This window comes from Macrobrachium nipponense, chromosome 14 (genome assembly GCF_015104395.2).
Source record: "Macrobrachium nipponense isolate FS-2020 chromosome 14, ASM1510439v2, whole genome shotgun sequence".
NCBI classification, from domain to species: Eukaryota; Metazoa; Arthropoda; class Malacostraca; order Decapoda; family Palaemonidae; genus Macrobrachium; species Macrobrachium nipponense.
Window position 1 is genome coordinate 73,540,485 of NC_087207.1, and position 15,000 is coordinate 73,555,484.

Consider the following 15,000-nt stretch of genomic DNA (forward strand, 5'->3'; position numbering starts at 1 on the left):
TATTATTATTATTATTATTATTATTATTATTATTATTATAATATTTGGGCGTAACCATTCATTAGTATAACTGCTTTTGGTATTGTGTATTTAAATTTTGAGTACCATACTCACTATACCTTACGTATCTGTATATAGCCCTGAAATCAAATTAAGGATATTATTATTATTATTATTATTATTATTATTATTATTATTATTATTATTATTATTATTATTATTATTATTATTATTATTATTATTATCATAAAGCGAAAATTATACCCTTGTTCGTTTTCAACAAGTGATTCAAACGCGTTGCCCGAGAGTTTTTTCTTCTCTTCGCGTTCTTGTCTCAAAAAAAAAAAGAAGAAAAAAAAAAACAGAAAACAGGTATAAGAGAACTGTCCATCAGGTTGGAAAGAAAAGAGCAAATTGCCTACAGCTGCCATAGACAACGTAACAACACAAGACAGAAGCCCCGAACCATAGGAAAGTAATTTTCAAACTGGACTGTATTAGCTTATCAAAAGTTGCCGCAAGACTTCCTGGCTAGAGTCCCCGAATCGCGCCCTTACGTGCGCGCACGCACGCACAAACGCACTAATCACCACTATGGGATACTCCCAGCACAGAAGCCACTTGACCTGGTAGTACGAGTGACCTTTCCCACCGGGGTCATTTGGTCACGGGGCGTCAGATGAAAGGGTGACAACGCTATCCATCGTAATTATCCCGTGCCTTTCGTAGGGGTTTTGTACAGTTACGTTGTTTACGTTTCCGGACTTATTTATCTCAATCCGACTCTGTCTTTCCTCAGTAATAACCGTAATGCATTTTATAAAGACTTTCAGTTCCTCGTTGGAACTACAGCTGGTTTACTTAAGGTAGATTCTCGGATGAGCCCTATGCCTACGAGACGTTTGTTTGGCGGCCGCTGATTGGCTGGGAGCTGGCTACCTCCCGGTACCAGCCAATCAGCTGCCGCCAAACAAACGTCTCGTAAGCATAGGGCTCATCCGAGAATCTGCCTTAAGTGAACCAGCTGTAGTAGTCAGGCTTCGCTTCCCCACTTTGCCAACAAAGAATGAGAGGAGTTTATTTCTGGTGATTAGAAATTCATTTCTCGATGTAATGTGGTTCGAATCCCACAATAAGCGGTATGCCCCTTTGCTAAGTAACAAACTGGTTCCTAGCCACGTAAAATGATTTAATCATTCGGGACAGAACCAGGAGCGCTTTTAATCATCTCAGTCCTCTGGTTAAACTGAGATATAGTTATAAGGATTATCGTTAAAGACCCAGTGAAAAGGAAATTGTTTATATTAATCGTGTCACTATTGTACATCCTATTAAGTCTAAATAAAGATGTTTCATCACATTTGAAAAACGACGTCAATAATAGTTATAAATAAGCTCCCATACCCGATGAGAGTAATCACTATGGTTAATCATAATAGTTAAAATTCTCAGAAAGCAAAGTAGTCCAGTGGTATAAATGAATAATAAATCTAATAAAAGTGGTGGTGAAGCTGAATATAATTCCCCAAATCATGAGGCGCAAATACTTCTAAATCCCACAATTCTGTAATTGCTTTATAAAGAACAGATATACTAAAATGTAGCCGAATAAAACGTGGTTAAGGTACGTAGTATTCCATGATGACGCCGAGATGCGAAGGCTCCAAGACAGGTGTACTGATGACGCAATATCCAGGTACTCTGGGACCCTCCCACCAATACCCGACCTCCTCCTTCCCCTTCTCCTCCTCCCTCAACTACATGTCCTCACCACTCGACAACCACATCCTGCCCCTTGTCCTTCGCAGGTAGAAGACCCTGGGGGTCACACTCACTCACCTTTCTCACACTGGTGGTTCGGGGAAGGACATGAACAGGTGAATTGTTCTTATGCCTATCAATCTTAATGATTTCCCTATCGGCCACCTTTGTTTGGGGGGGCTCCCTTTTTCTTATGAGGTGCTTCCGTCCGTTTCTCATTGTCCTATTTTCTCTCCGTTTCATTATCTTTTTTTCTTTGATTTTTTTTATTTATTTATCTTATTTATCGCCTGTTTCTCGGAAAATACTTTTTTCCTAATTAAGAATCAAATACGCACATTGCATACATACATATGCACACACACACACACATATATATATGTAGTATAGTATATATATATATATATATATATATATATATATATATATATATATATATATATATTAATGACGGCCGTGTGGTTTAAGGCGATTCACTGCAGGCCTTAGTTCCGGTCGTCCGTGGTTCGAGCCGCCCACGAAACAATGAGCTTATTATCAACTAAAAAAATGTCCCTTTGGTTAAAATATGTATATATGGAAATATATTATTTCCGAGGTGGAGGGGATTGGATATTAAAGGACATTTGAGGAAAAAAAATCACTGTAGTTGCACTTGACTTCATAAATAAGCGAATCACAGGAAAAGTGATAGTCAGAAATCCAAGCACTTTCGTTGTCCTTGACAATGTCTGAGTAAAGACGAAAGCGCTTGGATTTCTGACTATCATTTTCCTGTGGGATTCGCTATATATATATATATATATAATATATATATATATATATATATAGACATCACACACACACACACACACATATATATATTATATATATATATATATATAATATATATATATATATATATATATATATACGTTTGTGTGTGTGTATGAATTCTTATTACATCACCGTGATTTATTTACCATCATTAAGCTACAAATGTCGTTTATTATCTATCCACGCTACATAGTGAAATACAGATAAATATAGACATACTCCATTCGCCATCTATCCAGCTCTCCCGATGCTTTCTTATCCTTCACCTCGAAATTACAAACCCTTCTCTAATAAGTTCATTCTTTCCAGATCACTGAACCATATTTAAACACCTTAATCTTAATTCATCCTTTCTCCTTTGCTAAAGATTTTACCACTTCTACATATCTACATTTTTAATACACTCAGTTCTCAACACAGCTTCAGTTTTACTTTTGCATTCGCGTTCAGCATTCCATTCATCATCTGAATAATAATAATAATAATAATAATAATAATAATAATAATAATAATATAATAATAATAATAATGCGCATCTCTATTTCGAACACAAAGAAACAAATGACTATACTGGTCAGGACGAGTTACTCACATCTGAGGTTTACATGTATTGATAAACCAATTATCATAATTACATATATTAATATTACACCGTACTTTAAACTTTAATTGCCTGCTTTAGTTAACGAGATTTTATTTGTCGAAACATAATGAAGATTTGTCTCATAACAACAGTATCACTTTCATTCTCAGTCCATTACAGGATGCCTTTTTGATATAGAACCTTCTGATATCAGCTCGATATTGAACCCCAAGGGGGTGTCGTTAAGTCTGTGATGTTTACAGTCTTCTGTTTAAGTTTTTGCGGTACTTTATCAAATCCTGGCCAAGGGATGAAGAAGAATAGATCAGAATATATGAACACGTCAAATTACAAGCATTACGTTCAAAAATAATTTTCAATCGTGAAAATCACTCATACCTCTGTTATACTAGGAATATCAAAGAGGAAAGGCAAAAATAAACAAATAATAAACCAACCCTGAACGTTGTGATCCTTGCTGTGTTATCATTTATTTTTGTTTAAATACAACAACACATCATCATTGTATTTAGAGTGAAAAAAATAGTTGGATAAAAGCCCTAGTTATGTAATTATTAATATCATTCCTAACTCTGTCCTTGGAGAAAGGATCTGAAAGGTTAGGGAGATTATACACATTGTGAAGATCCAAATCACATACTACAGTTTCCCCTCTGGGACAGACCAGGGAACCTCCAAATTACGCGCTTCCAGTGCTCTATCAAGATGCCTCCGATGTTGAGATATATATTATATATATATATATATATATATATATATTATATATATATATATATATATATATATATATTATATATAAAAGATAAAAAGATAGATAGAGAGAGAGAGAGAGAAGAGAGAGAGAGAAACAAGTCATGCGGGCCCTTTTAAGGACATTCAGAGGGGCGTTATACAGTACTTTCTCTTTTATATGTTTCAGAAACTTGTCTGTGCACTTTGAAACGTGCATTAGATATTCAATCTTTTCTATTCGACCAAGGCGTGATCCGATCTCCAACTTACTCGAGGCGCGTGCTAACATCTATGTTCAAATAGCGCGTTGTTTCACCGACGAAAATTAAATTCAGTAGTCTATATTTTATTAGGAATAATTGTTCTGTCCTGTTTTACATTTTCATTCTAATAAATAAATTGTAAATAACCTACCCTAAAATTCCCGTATCTTTAACTCAATATGAATCACCTTTTTCAGGCCTTTTTAAGCTTTTCCATAGGGGTTTCTTGCCCTCCTTACAAGAACAACAAAAACAACAACAAAGTAGTGTGTAGGCTTACTCCGCGAGTAAGCAAAATGATTGTATATTACGACATCTTATCCGATGCAATTTGAAAAAAAATCGAAAGTTTTAATTTTCTGCGAAGAGAAGGACTGCAATATAACTACTACTTATCAAGGTACTGATATGAAAACATTCACTGCCCATAATTAGTATATCTATTTACGACAGTTTCCAGCTATGTTTTTATTATGGCGAGTGCAATAAAATACTTGTCTACCAACGAAATCATTACACTATTAATAACTATTAAAAGTTACTACACACACATATATTTATATACACACACACACACACACACACACACACACACACACACATATATATATATATATATATATATATATCTATATATGTTATATAGATATATATATAAAAACATATATATATACTAAATATATAGTATAATATATATATATATATACATAGAGACTACATTATTAATATAGATATATAATATATAAAGATAACATATCTATAAAATCACATACAGATATCTATATATATATAGAACATACATATATAGATATATATTATATATCTAATATATCTATATATATCTCCATTATCTACAATAAAACTATACATAATATGTATATAGATCCATATATATACATCATATATCTATATATCTATATATATATATAGTTTATGTATATATATTATATATATATATCTATCTCTCATTATATATTATATATATTATAATCGAGAGAGAGATCGAGGAGCGAGAGAGACGCGAGAGGAGAGAGAGAGAGAGGAGGAAGAGAGAGAGGTTCCCAAACCTCATTCACAACCACCCATACGCATAAATGCAGAAATAATACCGTGCATGAACTGATAGAAAATAAAAATCAAAAGAGAGGTGAATATGCAACTCGATAAGAAATTGCAACGTTTCCTTTACTCTGGGGAAAAATGCAATCGTTGCAGGCATCTTTAAAAGCTGCAACCCTCGTCCCAAAGGCATTCTTTCATTCCCAATTTATCGCTTCCTTAATTATCGGAAAGAGGGAGAATTATCCTTTTCGCTCATATACACACATCGATCATTTTTGTGACCCAAGTTCCATCGCAGAGAAAATATTCGTCTTTGTTAATTAATTCCTGTCCCACCCCACTCTTTTTATTTTATTATTCTTTGTCATTGCTTTACGTAGCTTATCTTGCGTGCACAAATTAATTTAGTACACTCACGCCTTATTCTTTTTTTTTCCCTTTCGCTATATCTGTTGCAACCGGAAGAAGATACGTCGGAACTGAGCGTCGACGTCAATTAGTTTCTATGCTACGGTAGTTTTATGCGATTCTTCACTTGTTGGTTAAAACGGATTGAATCAGATAACTCTGACGGTGGTCTCAATGGAAAAGGGTTGGAAATAAAATTAACTGGTATCAGTTCTCAAGTGATATATTCTTATATAGATAGATAACATACAGACATGTATAATTTATATACTTATTATTTATATTAATATATATAATATATATATATATAAAGAAGAGAGAGAGAGAGAGAGAGGATGAAAAAGAGAGAGAGGAGGAGAGAGGACGAGAGAGAGAGAGAGAGAGAGAGAGAGAGAAGGAAAGTGAAATGGTACTCCATTGTTTCAGTCTCCTTTGTGCATCTTTGTGGTTCAGTTACATACACACGCGCATATATATATATATATATATATATATATATATATTATATATATATATATATAATAAATATATATATAATATATATATATATATATATATATATGTATCTATATAAATATATCTATATCTATATCTATATCTATATATATATATATATATATATATATATATATATAGATATATATATATATATTATATATATATATATATATATATATATATATATATATCAATGGAATACGACCACATACTTGCAATCAAAAGTTAATGAAATTTTAGATACTATAACAAAACCATTGCTCTTGAAATCATGCACGAAGCAAGTGATGAAACTCTCCCTTGCAAAAAAAAAAAAAAAAAAAAGGGGGGGGGGGGGGGGGGCGGGGGGGGGGGGGGGGGGGGCCGGGGGGGGGGGGGGGGGGGGGGGGGGGGGCGGGTGGTAGTGCGAAGGTGTGCTATCGTACTCACTCTGTGATGAGAGGCATGCGAGTGAGCAGCAACCTTTGGGCTGAAACGTAATCGTATGGAAAGATTATAAGCTCGTGACTTTGAGCCTGCGAGCTAATAAATTACGAGAGACGATGCCTTCGCCTTTTTACTTCAGTATTAAAGAGCATGAAAGGGAATCAGTTCAATGACCCAGAACTCCAGAACTCGAAAGTTGTCATCATCTCTGCGTAAAGTAATGCACAAAAAGAACAGTTGCTATCGTCGTCCTACCCTTTGCAAGCACTTCTGCTTGGGATCTCGTCGCGATGCGACCAAAAAATTTCGTTTTGAATTTCTCCCTCGCGTAGTCAGATCAGGTGGAAGTGACTTGACAATTAGGAAAAATGAACTGGGTGAGTTTTTTTTTGAAGAGAACGTGCTCTTTTCACGTGATTATATTGACCGAACGTTCCCTTTGGAATTTTTTGTAGAATAATGATGAGATGAAGAACTTATTAGAAAATCCAGTTATATATATTTTTTTTAATGTAATACGGGAGATATCAAAACATATGATAAATATTTATTTAATCAATGTGACTTTACTCTGCTTAACCACTCAACGATAGTATGGGCATGTATTATTTTCTTTTGTTTTCACAGGAAAAGAAAATAAACTTTTATAAATACCGAAGAGTTGTTGATGATTACTAGAATGTAATCTCTCTCTCTCTCTCTCTCTCTCTCTCTCTCTCTCTCTCTCTCTCTCTCTGTTCTTCATCTTTGAACACAGACACTGAGATGAGCAGCTGGAATCGACAGAGGTAGAAGATAGAAAAATTAGCGAACGTGGACAATAACTTTACTTTTATAACTTATTTATCACGTGATTGTCAATACGAAAACAGCCTTCTATGTGATAACATTATTTCATTAGATCTCTCTCTCTCTCTCTCTCTCTCTCTCTCTCTCTCTCTCTCTCTCCCAAAGTGAGTCTGTTTTGTAGGGATTACCACTCAGTAATGATTAACGTTGCTTTCCATAAATCGTCCTGAACGTACCATAAGTCTTCACTTAATCTGCACCGCCATTGCACCGAGAGTCTCCGGACACAAGCACCTGCTTTTGTTATTGTCAGTTTATGCTTGTTTTGCTTGATTGATACTTAGCCCTTACAATTGGCCGTTGCAACACAGCCCTTGTACTTGTAAATCCTAAAGCAGATTGCAATTGGCTGAACGGAATCAGTGACGGTTTAATCGAATAGACTACGCAGGTGTTTTTTTTCGGTAAATATATTATTGAGTGATGTTTTGAATGATTCAGCGTGGATGAGATTATAGCGAGAGCTACAGCGAAAGTCCTCGATGCGAAATTGTTTGCGCAGCGTATTCAAGGGAGGAGATTAATTCAGTAACTGATTTCGTTTGCTGTTTTGATTTGTCAGTCCCAAAACTGGACTAAAAGTCTGTCACGCTAAAATGTGTTTTTGCACTCTGTTGTACTTCATCCTGAAGATGAATCGAGAAATAATTGCAAATTTTTTGTTATACGTTCAATCCTATTTCAAAATCAAAGTTACATGTGAAAATTTAAACTTTTTAAAATTTTAAAATTTAAGTTTGTTTGAAAGCTAATGTTTTTCCATTTGTTAAAGATAGTTTTTTTTTTCCAATAATGGTTTGGTTCCGATGTTCATTTTTTTTCGTCTCCCCATTCGCCATTTTTCTTTTCGTAGCCGCTGCCTTAGTTCACGGCCGAGACTCGCACAGGGTGGAGGTGAGGGTGGTCTTTGTATTTGTTTATTTTATGTTATTTCAAAAATGTAGTGTTTTGAAGCTATTTCTTATATTGTACGTTGTTAATTTCTTATAGCCAGTCATTGAAAATTTGTGTTGTGTTAAATGAATGTACATTTATATATATATATATATATATATATATATAATATATATATATATATATATATATATGTATATATATATATATATATATGGCTTCTGTTTTCAGTTTCTGGAGTAGAGGTCCTCTCCAACCTTTACCCACGAAAGATTTAATTTGAAGTTGTGACTTGAAAGTTAATTTCTCGTGTCTGTTAATGTTTATTTTCAAAATGCTTAAAGAGTGTTAGCCAGTGAATTATAATTTTATGTATAAATAAATATTGTTAATGGCTTTTCATACAGTTTATGATTGCACCTCGACATAGGACCATCCCATATGTCATGAATAGCATGGCTTGTTTTATAAATGTTTGAAAAATATTACAATATGATTTTATCCCGAGAAAACGAGGACAGATTACAATGATTTAAGAATTTACCTAGCACCGCTGAAATACCTTCTGATCTACTATATAAACTGATTTATGCTATTTTACTGACATCATCTTTAAGTTATACATTTCTCACTATTTCTCTTCTTCTCGTTCCGTTGTTACAAACTAGTTCATTTCAACAGCGTCTACCTTTTCTCCTCTCTCATTAAATATCAACGTTTACACTCGACTTCTCTAAAGGAGAAATGGCTTAACAATAAATTCCCTTTTCTCTGTCAAGCCGTCCAGAGTGAGCTTGCCAACTTTACTGTTTCTTCTATCATTCAAATAAGTTGTCAATCCCCCCCCCCCCCCACCCCCACACACAGTTACTGCCAGCGGGTGATATTCATCCATTATAAATCATCTTCATCATCATCATCGCATATTTATATGAAGGAACTGATAATTAGAGCCTTAACAAGTAAATAAATAAATAAATAATAATAATAATAATAAAAACAATGACTATCACTCTCCACAAAATCGTTCTACCGACGTAATAGGTAAAACAGGAAAAACTTATCACAGATGAATGAATTGGTAACGATGACAGTATTATTAAAAATAATGATAACAAAACCTTTCAACAATTGTCACAGTCCTTTTTTTTTATTTGTTCTATATTCGCTATCAAAGCGCCGAGCTAGGCAATTCCGATTGCGTTTGTCATATGATTTTGCAGTTTTGATGACTAATCTCTCTCTCTCTCTCTCTCTCTCTCTCTCTCTCTCTCTCTCTCTCTCTCTCTCTCTCTCTCTCAATAGAACCTGCTGATCTGCTGTGATCATTCGTCGGTAATGATAACCATTATTCTCTCTAAATCAAGACGAACGCCCCATAAGTCTTCACTTAATCTGCAGTGCCGCTACTCGGAGAGTCTTCAGACATAAGCATCTGTGTTTACTATTGTCGATCGATGCCTGTTTTGGCTGATTGATACTCGGCCCACCTAATTGGCCCTTGCAACACCGCCGCCCTTGTGTTTCCGACACTAGCACTTGCGAGCTCTAATACATATTGCAATTAACCGAGCGGAATCAGTCCCCATCCGACGATTAATAGAATGCTCTCGGCAAATGTACAAATGCCTGATATTCTGAAGCATTCCGAGCGAAAATGAGGATTTGCTATTCTGAAGGACTCAGAGTGGAGCTGGTAATTCGCGACATTGACAACTAAAATCCACGACCCGAAATCGTTTTCCTACCTTTTCAGTGGCGGAGTAAATTTCGTTTGTTATTGAATCAGGTTCGGTAATGTTCATAATGAGGAGAGCTTTTCTCGATATGTGATTACAACATGATATCATTTCATACCACAGAGGTCTAACTTACAGAATACGACTGTCAAGCGTATCCAATAAAAACTCCTGGAAATGTAGACACAATGTACATTTTAATGAGTTCGATAATATTCAATTTGCGCGGGAAAAACAAACCAATTATCGTCAATCTCATTTCTTAGATTCTAAATCAAAGGTCAACTATTTGTGGGAAAAACTCCCACCCACAACGTAGAGGACTTCACATATCTCTAATGACTCATTAGAAGCTAGCTCATTATCCTAAATAGGAAGACTACCACTCACGCTTTTTCCTAAACTACTCCTGGACATTTCCTTAACACCTGTACACATTTTGATTATTAGGTTATGTCTCTCTCTCTCTCTCTCTCTCTCTCTCTCTTTCTCGCTGTGTGTTTGTGTGTGTGTGTGTGTGTGTCAGGTGTGCCGGCTGCTCTATCAAGTCTCCTGTGTATTTTTGTTCAGTTTTAAAACGTGTATCCCAAGCGCTTACTTGAATTTTATTGAAAAAGTGTGTGTGGGTGTGTGTGTGTGCGCGCGCGCTGTGTCAGGTGAGCCAGCTGCTCTATGAAGACTCCAATAACAATTATTGAAGCTCTCTCTAAATCATCTCGCAATGTGCCACAAACCTTCACTTGATCTGCGCCACCATTGCACAGAGAGTCTTCAGATGGAAGCAGTTGCGTTGGTTGTCAGTCTGCGCCTATTTGTGTTGATTGACACTTGGCTTCTGCAACACAGCCCTTGTGCTTCCGCCGTACGTAGCTACTTGTAAGCCCTAATACAGACTGCAAGTAATAATTTGAGCGCAATCGAGAGGAATCCGAGTGAAAATTATTCGCTACAGCGACGACCATATTCGTCCGTCTGGAATTAATTTGTTTTGGATCGAGTGAATAATCATTTCTCTCTCTCTCTCTCTCTCTCTCTCTCTCTCTCTCTCTCTCTCTCTCTCTGTCTTGTTACTGGAGTTGTTTTGATATTATTCACACAAAGGAAGGCTTTGTTTCCTATTGGCACGGGTTCTCGTTGTTACCTACCTATTGTATTCCATGGCTGAAGATTGGTTTGATTAAGAAAAAAAAAAAAAAAAAAAAAAAAAAACTTGTTAGCGTCTGTCGTCTTCTCTTCGTTTTGAGAAGAAAGTCTCTGTTTAATGAGTAAAAATGGATGACTTATACAGATCATCTTGAAAAGCAACCCGGATAACAATGGCTGCAATAGCAATTATTTCCCACTTAAACAATGCATCGTTTCATTATGCAGCTCTAGAAGGCGAAATAATATGTACTTGTGAAAACCGTCTTACGCATCGTAGATTCCAAACCTTGCTAAGTCTTCTTGGTTCAGAAGTACTTCGTAATATGCGGTAACCTCAGCTAATGAGAGGAATTCCCGTGGGAATTTGCCGTGGCCTCTGTACCGCATTTCCTTCATCAGGCGAGAATTGTGAAAATTACTTTTTTTTTTTTTTTTAAGAGCACGGAACTTTAGATTCCCTCCGTCGGTAGACATCATGCTTGGGGTGAGGGGGAGGGGCGGGGGTTCGTGGGAATTGTTCCAGGGGCTCGTAAAACGGCCCCATGGTCTTCATTATCCAGTTAGGAGAGAAATTTAGCGTCACTTACGGACGATCAGAGATGAAATATTCGTCCAATTAATTCGGAAGCGATTTGGAAGGCAGGGATTGGCTGAGGAGGTGATTGCTGTTCTTACGTATACTATTACAATTTAATATTCTGGAAGGATGTATATACATAATTCTTATAATCATAATATTTGATTCCTTCCCTTAAACACACACATACACTTAGAATTGAACAAGGATAAAAAAAAAGACACTATAGAGATCGCTTTTCGCTTTTCCGGCATCGCAGTGGCACTCTGTTGATTGCAAGCCCTTAGTCATGACACGAAATTTGTACAACTTGACGAAATATAAAACAAGTGACATTTGTATTTATCTTTTAATTATCACAATTGAATCATCTGATCTCACAAAACATTTTTTTTTTCGCAATGACAGACATGATAGCTGTAAAGCCAGTTTGTAACATGAGCTTAATCATGATGACCCAGAATGCCTGAATCTTTTATCGAAGCGAGTGTAAAATATTTTTATAGCGTGCTTTTGACAACTTGCGTAAAGCGGAACTCGAAAAAAAAAGATATCTTTTGCCAGAATTCAGTAAGACTGAAACTGTAAAAGTTACGCAATTGTAGAATTTTATCAATATCTTCCTCACACAGTTTTTGTCTATTTTATTATATTTTACCCATTTTTATTTCGCTCGGTGGCAACTTGCTTCCCGTTTTCAATATTGCAGTTTAAAGAATCATGCTCTCGCTCCTGGCGATATTACACATCTCTTTCGCCATGCCTTTTAGAATTCCTCTATTTCACCTACAATTTTTACTCGGGGAGTAAGACTTCAAACTTCTTTACTGTTGTTGTTGTTGTTCTTGCTGTTCTTGTTCTTTTTGCTGGGGTAGGAAAGGTCTATGGAAAACCCTCATAAGGTCTGAAAAAGGTGTATAGCGTTGAGTTAAAGATACATGCATTTTAGGATAGGATATTTATGATTTATTTATTAGAATGAATATGTTAAAAATAAATAATGTGTATGTTAAACAGTATGGAACAAATTATTTCTAATAAAATATAGCAAATTTATTTTAGTGTTTGGTGAAACAGCGCTCTATTTGACCATAGATTCTAGCATGCCGCCCAAGTATTTTAATAAGATATAGCGTATCTATTTTAGTTTTTGTTGGTGAAACAACGCTCTATTTGACAATAGATTTTAGCATGCGAGTAACCTGGAAGGTTGGATCACGCCTTATTTTTTTACATGGATATTCGCAACAGCGTCTTTTAGAAGACCGTAATTTCTTAAAATCACGTCAGGGTCCTTTCATCATTAGGGACGAAAGGAATTCAGGACCTCGGAACCATTAGCATGAATGACTCCATCTTGGTCTTGTGGACCTGGTTGACCGTCCAATTCTCTTTATTCACTTCCTTTGAGATGAAGAGCCGGGATCGCTTTCCCTTCAATTCGCTTTCCAATTTTACTTAATCTGAGCGTAAGTCAACACGTGGCCCAAGTAGCACAATGAATGTAATAGAGTTTTAATGATATGTAAAGAGACCTGCCCCTCAGCCTCATCACTTATGCAACAGCCTGGGATTCTTGTTAGTTCCCAAGGAAGCCAAGACTGAGGTTACTCCTAATCGACTTATACAATTTTTACATCAGATAGATTTCCACCATTTTCTTCCAGTTCCTTTTGATAGATGAGTATATTCCGAGGACTCTCAGACCAGAATGGACACTCGTTTACATCAAAGATATTAACTGAGCTGTTATCCAGTCCTTACTTGTATCATTTAGTCATAAAGCTATACAGCTTTTAAACAAATGAGGCTGCGTCTAATGGAGCTATATAGTATTATTTCCTCTTTTCTACATGGCTGAAGATCTCTGTTTACCTAGTTCCCTAAGGTAGATATACTTTCATGTTTATATTTGATAAACAATACTAATTTCAGATATTACGCCACTTCCTGTTTCATTCAAAGGTCAATCTGTCAAGAGTTTACTACGCGGGATTACATTTTTTTACATACAAATTTACAAACACAAATACCACATTAAACGGTCTAGCATGAATTATATCCAGTTACTGAACCAAACGGCGGCTCGAATCCTATCGTTGATGGAGTAATTATCAATTATAATTTTCCTCGGTTGCAAGATATTCCCAGGGTATTGTGAAAGAATGAATATATTATATACTCTCACTCTCTCTCTCTCTCTCTCTCTCTCTCATATATATAGATATATATATATATATATATATATATACATATATATATAATAATATATATAATATATATATATATATAGATATATATATATAATATATATATATATAATATATGTATAATATATATATATATAATATATATATATATATAAATATATATATATATAGATAGATAGATAGAAGCGCACAATGAAGCTGCCTTAGCCATGATATATCTTAACCATATTGTAAGCACTAAAATGATCGAGTTCCATCAACCAATCTGTGTACACCTTTTTCTATCAATCTCCTTGGGTGTATACATTTGAACAAGCAATTGCTGTCCCGTTGTCTATCACTTAGACAGGAAGTAATCACGCTTTTTACAATCTTCGCCAAAATAGAGACAGCAGCTTTGTACAAGGCCCTGGTGCTCATCAGTAACATGTTTCACTGAGAGAGAAGAGAGAGAGAGAGAGAGAGAGAGAGAGAGAGAGAGAGAGAGGTAAATAATAATATTAACAATGACGATGGCGCAAAATGCCTTTTGTAAATATCATAATGTGGGATCCACATTGTTAGTAGACAGAAATTTACTACATCCATATAATGAAATAAAATAAAATAAAATAAAATAAAAAATCGTAATCAGGTATCCACATTATTAGTAGACAGAAGTTTACTACATCCATACAATAAAATAAAATAAAGTAAAAAAAAAATGTGAAGTACATACTTAGCATGAATCACTTCAAAACTAACATGAAAGGTTCATGGTATACTGAATCAATGTACACAAATTTGTGATGAACAGGAATTAGTTTTAAATAAATTCATTCAGCTTTTAATCATACCCTATCTGATCGCAAAACAGTTTACGGGTATTTGAAATAAATAAAATGCAGATATTGACGGGTAAAATCGTGTAGCGAAATTGCAGTCACGTTGGCGTTTTCGTCCGGCCTTCAATAACTGAAGTTCTGTACGATTAAACCATAAAATAATTCCAGTATCACATTCTTTGGTCAAATCA